The sequence below is a fragment of the Eleutherodactylus coqui genome, chromosome 4 (genome assembly GCF_035609145.1).
Source record: "Eleutherodactylus coqui strain aEleCoq1 chromosome 4, aEleCoq1.hap1, whole genome shotgun sequence".
Classification (NCBI taxonomy): Eukaryota; Metazoa; Chordata; class Amphibia; order Anura; family Eleutherodactylidae; genus Eleutherodactylus; species Eleutherodactylus coqui.
Window position 1 is genome coordinate 115,721,293 of NC_089840.1, and position 8,418 is coordinate 115,729,710.

At 45.8% G+C, this 8,418-nt stretch overlaps 1 long non-coding RNA gene across 1 annotated transcript; it reads right to left on the minus strand.

Moving 5' to 3' along the window:
- Positions 1-545: 545 nt before the first annotated feature.
- LOC136624712 (uncharacterized) lies at positions 546-8,418 on the minus strand. Its single transcript, XR_010792398.1, has 3 exons — positions 8,126-8,418; positions 1,867-1,926; positions 546-691 (listed from the first exon to the last, which is right to left on the minus strand). It is a non-coding gene; the product is annotated as an uncharacterized lncRNA (long non-coding RNA).

Here is an 8,418-nt window from a genome sequence, read left to right on the forward strand (position 1 = left end):
GGGGGAGCCGGGGCCTAGCGCGGGGGAGCCGGGGCCTAGCGCCGGTTACCTGCTGCCTGGCGGTGGGTGACTGGTCGGCCGCGTTCAATCCCGGGGTCCGGTCGGCGGCTGCGGGGCGTCTGGTTGTCAGGGAGACACAGCTGGTAGCATCTCGGGAGCGCGCACGTCGGGCTACAGCAAGCGAAGGGAAAAGAGCCGGCGGCCATCTTGGGGAAACTTTTTATAAGTTGCTGAAACGCTGGAACTGTAAGTACAAACCAGCTAGAAAAGTCATTTACAGGGGGGCTTAGTAATGTATGCTTAATAAGGGGGACTGGGCAAAAAAAAAAATTCACTGCTTCCTCGAGACAACCCCTTTAAGTCTCCTTTGCAGGACTTTACTAAGTCTTCCCTTAACGGTGACTTGCTACTTATTTCTAGTGTCACCAGATCATCATGGCCTACGGAGATCGCTGTACTTCAAAGCTGCACCAGAAAAATAGACAACAAATAAATGCCAATATAATATTAATTGACAATGAAGGAACAATTAGCATAATGTTTTATTGAATGTATGCTGTCTCCCGACAGGAAAAGAGAGGAAGAAGCGGAGAACGAGGAAGAAAATGTACACGAAAGGGAGGAAAGTGAAGAAAACAGAGATCTGCTTGGGGACGTAGTAGGACCAATTACAAATCTTCTATGTGGGCTTCTGAAAGGATAAAAGTTTTTATATAATACAATGCTTTATAATTCTAAGGAGCATAATTATTATTAGTTGGTCCAAAAATATATTAAAGCATGCTTAACTGAAATGCTGGTCTGTCTTTTCATGTTCAATATGCTATGTCTAATCCTGTCTGAAATATACACTCACTGTCAAACAATCAAGCACCTGAAAGGAGTTGAATGAAACTAAACCTGTGTGATTGTAACATTGATTTAAATAAGTGATTACAATATGAGGGCAGAAGGATAATTTATTGCAGAAAATGAACACTTGAAAGGAGGCTCTAGTACCCTATTGGGCCACCTATAGCTTGGATGCCTGATGTGATACGGGTGGGCATGGAGGCATACAGGTTGCATATGGTAACCTGCAGCATATCACTCCACACGTGCTGTATCTGAGCCTCTAGCTTGTATAAACATGTAGGCTATTGAAGTTGGTGTCCCAGATTGTCACATACATATTTTATTGGTTATAAATAGAGATGAGCGAGCGTACTCGGATAAGCGGTACTCGCTCGAGTAATTGGCTTTATCCGAGTACCGCTGTGCTCGGGGCTAAAGATTTGGGTGCCGCTGCGGCTGACAGGCGAGTTGCAGCGGGGAGCAGGGGAGAGCGGGCGGGAGAGAAGGAGAGAAAGATCTTACCTCCGTTCCTCCCCGCTCTCCCCTGCAGCTCCCCGCTCCGTGCCGGCACCCGAATCTTTAGCCCCGAGCACAGTGGTACTCGGATAAAGCCAATTACTCGAGCGAGTACCGCTTATCCGAGTACGCTCGCTCATCTCTAGTTATAAACCTGAAGACTGGGCAGGCCGCGGAAGTGTGGCAATGTTGGGGAGATATCCCTGTGACACCCTTGCTGTGAGCAACAGAGCATTATCCTGATGGAAAATGTCTCTGTCATGAGAAGAACACATGTGGCTACAGGATATCCTGAACATATCGCTGAGCTGTCATTATTCCTTGTATCTCTACCAGGGGTGACAGACTGTCTCACATGATGGCCCCCCAGACCATCACAACAGCAGTGGGGGTAGTGTGCCACTCCACAGCTAAGGCAGGGTATAAGCTCTCACTCCTATGTGTCCAGACACAAGCACAAAATCGTCAAATACATTTATTATCAGAAAAATACATAAGTATAATGCATATACTAGCCATATCTAATCTTTTCTTGGGCTGTGTCTGTCATTCGATCTCATCCTCATCTGTACATGGCTGCAAATAAACAATACAAGCAGAAACACATCACAACAGCACTCAAATACATGTTTTATCAGAAAAATGCATAACTGTAATACATATTCTAGCCACATTAAAAAATGAAAGTTTCTTAATATATAGTTTGATCAAAGTATATTGGCTCATCCACCAACGTCCAAGTGACCACGCTTTCTGATGGGTCCTAACACTAATACTAGGTGGGTTAATTATAACCTGGAAAGGATGGGTTCCTACTAGTGATGAGTGGGTGGGAGCGGGGGGGAGAGTGAGACTTTTCTCTCTCTCTCCCCACCGCCGCCCCCCCCCCCCCCCCTCCCCGAGCCTGCTCTGACGAGAATGCAGTTATTCGAGAAGAGGGAGAATGCAGAATCTCTAATTCCTACCTTTCAGCATACATGTTTCTTGGGCCTAAGCCTACAAATACCTCTCACCAGCCAAGCCAGAAACCTACTGCACACAAAAGCCCCCTCTGAGGTTTAGTCCGTTTTTTAGAGTATCAAAGATGGTTGCAAATTTGTACTCCCGAATTATTCTGTGATGTAGAGATTTGAAATTGCCTTTAAGTATAATAACTTTCATATGTGGGCATACTTGCCAACTCTCTTGACAAAGAGGAGTCTTCCCAAATGAGCTTGCAAATGTCCTAGGTGTGTTACATACTTACCTTTCCCTATTTTTGTACTTTCCTTCCCTCCCAGGTACCACCCCAGACAGCATCAGGAAATTGCATGCAGTGGCATCCAGGAGCATAGTGCAGGGACAGGTGAATATGTCAACTTCCGGTCAGGGCACGGGGGTAGGTACACAAAACTCAGGGATAGTTGTTTTTGTCCCACATTTTTGTTAACAAGGAAAGAGTAGGAGGAAATCGAGCTCACTGGGCATGACAGGTGTAGATTCCAGGTTCAGGGGACAAAAGGTAGAAAAAGAGATGATTCTCAGGCCGAAGTCAGACAAGCATTTTTTGTGCATGCCTATGTGCGCAAAAAAAGTGCATCTATTAGAACCATGGGTTTCCTATACAGTGTTCACACATCCATTTCACAGCTGTGGCAGAGGATCGTGATGTTCTCCCATTGCTTTCAATGTGGTCGGCACTGCTGCCACCCCATTGAAAGCAATAGGGTGCAGGCAACCCCCGAAGTGATTTTCGGAGAAGGCCTTAAAATATAAGCCTTTCCCTGAAAATAAGCCCAGGCTGCTTGAAAAAAATTTTAAAAATATATACATCACCTCTCTGGCGCTGTCCAGCTACTGCACGTCTTCTCCGTGGCTCCCCGGCACTCTTTTAAAGCATGTTCCCCTGGCCGGGGATTTAAAAATCCCCGCCTCCAGAAAGCGCTGGGTCTGATTGGCTGAGCGCTCGGTCCAATCAGAGGCAGCTCTCAGCCATTGAATGACAGCAGAGCGCTGCCTCTAATTGGTCACAGCGCTTAGCCATTCAATGAATTCAAAATTGGCTGCAGTGGAAGCATTAGAATCTGCATGCTAGTTTTTTGTGCTCCACAGTCATGCCTATAAAAAAAAATCATACTCAGTCCTGTCACAGAGATAATGGCATTGTTAACCCCTTAAGGACGCAGCCCTTTTTTTCCATTTTCGCTTTTTCCTCCCCCCTTTTGAAAAATAATAACTTCTTTATTTATCCATCAACATAGCTGTATGAAGGCTTTTGAGGGGTGATTTAAACTTTTATTCCCTTTTTTTTACAATTAGTATAACTTTATTGATCTTATTTTTACTTTTTTTAGCCCCCCCTAGGGGGCCATAACTAGCCATGCTTTGATCGCTCCTGCAGGGATGGCCTAATTGTCAGTCTGATAAGGCAGCCTTAGGGCCTTTCAAAAGGCCCCAAGGCTGACATGACACTCACACGGCTCCCTGCGATCTCATTGCAGGGGCCGTATGAGACCACTGAACATTGTTCATGGGATTTAAATGCCGCTGTCAGCACTGATCAGTGGCACAGCTGATTGCAGCTATTGCCCACGGGTGTCAGCTGTAATAAACAGCTGATGCCCTCGCTGTATGAAGAGAGGTTGCTATTAGAGATGAGCGAGCGTACTCGTCCGAGCTTGATGCTCGTTCGAGTATTAGGGTGTTCGAGATGCTCGTTACTCGAGACAAGCACCACGCGATGTTCGAGTTACTTTCACTTTCATCTCTGAGACATTTGCACGCTTTTCTGGCCAATAGAAAGACATGGAAAGCATTACAACTTCCTCCTGTGACGTTCCAGCCCTATACCACCCCCCTGCAGTGAGTGGCTGGGGAGATCAGGTGTCACCAGAGTATTAAAATCTGCCCCGCCGGCGGCTCACCACAGATGCATTCTGACATAGATCAGGGAAAGTGCTGTCTTGCTTTAGCTGCTATAGGGAGAGCGTTAGGTGTTATATTTGTCTTGAAGAGCCCCAACGGTCCTTCTTAGGGCCACATCTGACCGTGTGCAGTACTGTTGAGGCTGCTTTTAGCAGTGTTGCACAATTTTTTTTTTTTGTATATCGGGCGTGCAGACCATTGCGTCCTCAGTCTGCAGTCATTGTACAGAGTATAGGGGCAGTACTGGTGAGGCAGGGACAGTGGGAAAGGTGAAAGAGATATACTCTCTATATAGGCAGTGGACTTTTTCTAAAAAATTGGGGAAAAATACTATATTTGGGCTGCCTGTGACCGTCTTCAGTGTACTGCGTGTCTGTTGGGGGTAGTAGTCCTAATTAATACGCAGCTTAGCGTTACAGCAGGCTTGCGCAAAATTGTTTCCTGGCTCTGCTGTCTCCGTTACATCACCGCCGTCATAGCGCCAGAGGGAAACAGTATGCATAATATACGTTGTATACAGTATCTGTATGGTGTTTCAGCTCACCATTTAAACAAATTGAAGCAAAATACTTAAGGCGTACCACTGCCCTTTGGCAACTTGACTGCTTCTGCGCTGTGAATTCCACTAGCTCAGTCATACGCACCTACGTCTCACTACAGGCGTGCGCAAAATTGTTTCCTGGCTCTGCTGTGCCCGTTACATCACCGCCGTCATAGCGCCAGAGGGAAACAGTATACATAATATACGCTGCATACAGTATCTGTCTGGTGTTTCAGCTCACCATTTAAAAAAATTGAAGCAAAATACTTAAAGCCTACCACTGCCCTTTGGCCAATTGACTGCTTCTGCGCTGTGAATTCCACTAGCTCAGTCATACGCACCTACGTCTCACTACAGGTGTGCGCAAAATTGTTTCCTGGCTCTGCTGTGCCCGTTACATCACCGCCGTCATAGCGCCAGAGGGAAACAGTATACATAATATACGCTGCATACAGTATCTGTCTGGTGTTTCAGCTCACCATTTAAAAAAATTGAAGCAAACTACTTAAGGCCTACTACTGCCCTTTGGCCACTTGACTGCTTCTGCGCTTTGAATTCCACTAGCTCACTCATACGCACCTACGTCTCACTACAGGTGTGCGCAAAATTGTTTCCTGGCTCTGCTGTGCCTGTTACATCACCGCCGTCATAGCACCAGAGGGAAACAGTATACATAATATACGCTGCATACAGTATCTGTCTGGTGTTTCAGCTCACCATTTAAAAAAATTGAAGCAAAATACTTAAAGCCTACCACTGCCCTTTGGCCAATTGACTGCTTCTGTGCTGTGAATTCCACTAGCTCAGTCATACGCACCTACGTCTCACTACAGGTGTGCGCAAAATTGTTTCCTGGCTCTGCGGTGCCCATTACATCACCGCCGTCATAGCGCCAGAGGAAAACAGTATACATAATATACGCTGCATACAGTATCTGTCTGGTGTTTCAGCTCACCATTTAAAAAAAATTGAAGCAAAATACTTAAGGCCTACTACTGCCCTTTGGCCACTTGACTGCTTCTGCGCTTTGAATTCCACTAGCTCACTCATACGCACCTACGTCTCACTACAGGCGTGCGCAAAATTGTTTCCTGGCTCTGCTGTGCCTGTTACATCACCGCCGTCATAGCGCCAGAGGGAAACAGTATACATAATATACGCTGCATACAGTATCTGTCTGGTGTTTCAGCTCACCATTTAAAAAAATTGAAGCAAAATACTTAAGGCGTACCACTGCCCTTTGGCCACTTGACTGCTTCTGCACTGTGAATTTCACTAGCTCAGTCATACACACCTACGTCTCACTACAGGCATGCGCAAAATTGTTTCCTGGCTCTGCTGTGCGTTCCGTAAGCGAAGTCAGCCTCCAACCACAGGCCAATAAGCGGCACATTTAATTACAGCGTTCTGTTTCTGCTCTACTTGTAATACACCATGCTGAGGGGTAGGGGTAGGCCTGCTGGAACGGGAATGTTACTGTGGCCTGTCTTGACTGCTACTACTACTGAAATGGAACTAATACTGTGCTCCCCCTATACTGCTGCTTCGGAATTGTTACTGGGGCCTGTCTTGACTGCTACTACTACTGAAATGGAACTAATACTGTGCTCCCCCTATAATGCTACTAGTGATATGTTACTGGGGCCTGTCCCTAATGCTACCGCTGAAATGTTACTAATTCTGGGCTTTACCTATACTGCTGCTAATGCTATGTCACTAGGGTGTGGAAACGGAGGCTTCCCAAAGACATGATGGTGGCGAGGCCGTTTCCCACCAACGCGGTTACTGGTGCATATAACCACGGACACATGGAGAGGACACGTAGTGCCTCAAAAACATCCCCCTCCTCCTCCAACAATGAAAACATTCTTGGCAAATAAACTAGGCCAATCTGCAAAAGCAGTGTGTAAAAAATTAAGTACACTCAATGAATCAATAGCTTGTTGAACCACATTTAGCAGCAATAAATTGAAGTCATTTTTTATGACTTTATCAGTCTCTCACATCATTCTGGAGGAATTTTGTACCACTCTTATCTAAATCTCTACTTTGGTCTCCTCTGTACAAAGGACATTGTTCCAGAAGTCTTGTAGTTTGTTCAGATGCAAACTTTATTCATGCTGCCATGTTCTTTTTAAAAAGAAGAATTTTCACCTGACAAGCCTTCCAAACAAGCCATACTTGTTAAGTCTTTTTGTAATTGTACTGTCATGAACATTTAACATGCGGACCGAGTCCTTCTGAGTCTGAGGCTTCTTTCCCACGAGCGTATATTGGCCAGGGTTTTCACGGCCAGCAGATATACGACACCATCTGGGCCGTAGAAGATTGTGAATGGGCGCACATAACTACCGTTTATGCGCCCATTCACGTGACATAGGCCCCGGCGCATATACGCCGAGGTCACCATGCTGTCGCCCCTTTCCACTCCCTCCCCTTTGTAGACTCACCTCTTCTCTCCTCCCCACTTGTTATTTGCAATAGGAGGGGGCGGGGCGGTGACTCTCCTAGTCCACAGCCAGCAATGGGAGGAGGCGGGGCTATGGTGGTGCTTAGCTCCACCCCTGCCCACCCCCTACCATTCCAAAGAGCAAGCGGGGAGGAGAGCAAAGGGAGTTTAGCAGCCACACTGCTAAACTCCCTACCACCTCCAGCCGCTCTCATGGGCTCACATAGGAGCCCATGCAGGGGCTGACGTATTCAAGCTCAAAAGATAGTTCCAGGACTATCTTTTATGCACAACGTAAAAACACCCGGCCGGGAGCTTTTACATCTCAGAAATATGGCCATGTGATTTGATGCATTGGAATCCAATGAATCAGATCACAGCGTGCATCGGCCCGCTGTGAAAACAGACGGCTGATATACACTCGTGGGAATAAAGCCTGAGTTGTAGCTCTGGGGATTTTTGCTAATTCTATTTACCTTAAGATAAAGTTACTGGGACATTCACTTCTGGGAAGATTGTCAACTGTCTTGAATGTTTTCCTTTTGGGATAATTTTTCTAACTGTAGAATGATGGACTGCAAATAGTTTGGAAATAGCCTTTTACTTTTGCTGCTTCTCTAAGATCATTGCTGATGTCTTTCCTCCTTGGCATTGTGTTAACACACACCTGAATATTCCAGGTTAGAAAGCTGTCAAAAGCTGACCAGCCATATGGCTGGTCACTAAGGGATTAAATTAAAAATGACATGGTGCAATTTGCCACATGTTGCTGTTCATCTGAGGTTCTTTTTACCTAATATTTAAACATTCTAAGAGCCACATTTTTTTAAAATTATGTCCTGATATGTAAACCATAGTATTCAACCATAGGGTATACTTACTTTTTTCATCACTGTAATTCGCTCACAAATTAGGCATTCTAATTAAAGGCTAAGGAATTGAACTCTCAGTGGGCTGGTCCATGCAGGAAGACAAACCTGATGACCCATTGACAGTGAGCAGAGGAGACACAACTTCAGAGATCCAAAACACCAGCTGCTAAATCTAATGAAAGTCTGTGGTGGGGGTACAGAAAAAGAGGAGTGATTGAGTCATCAGAGATGGGCTGCAAAATTATGCAAATGGCCTTGATGACCAGAGGATATGACAGGTCCAATTTACCTCCAGATTAAGG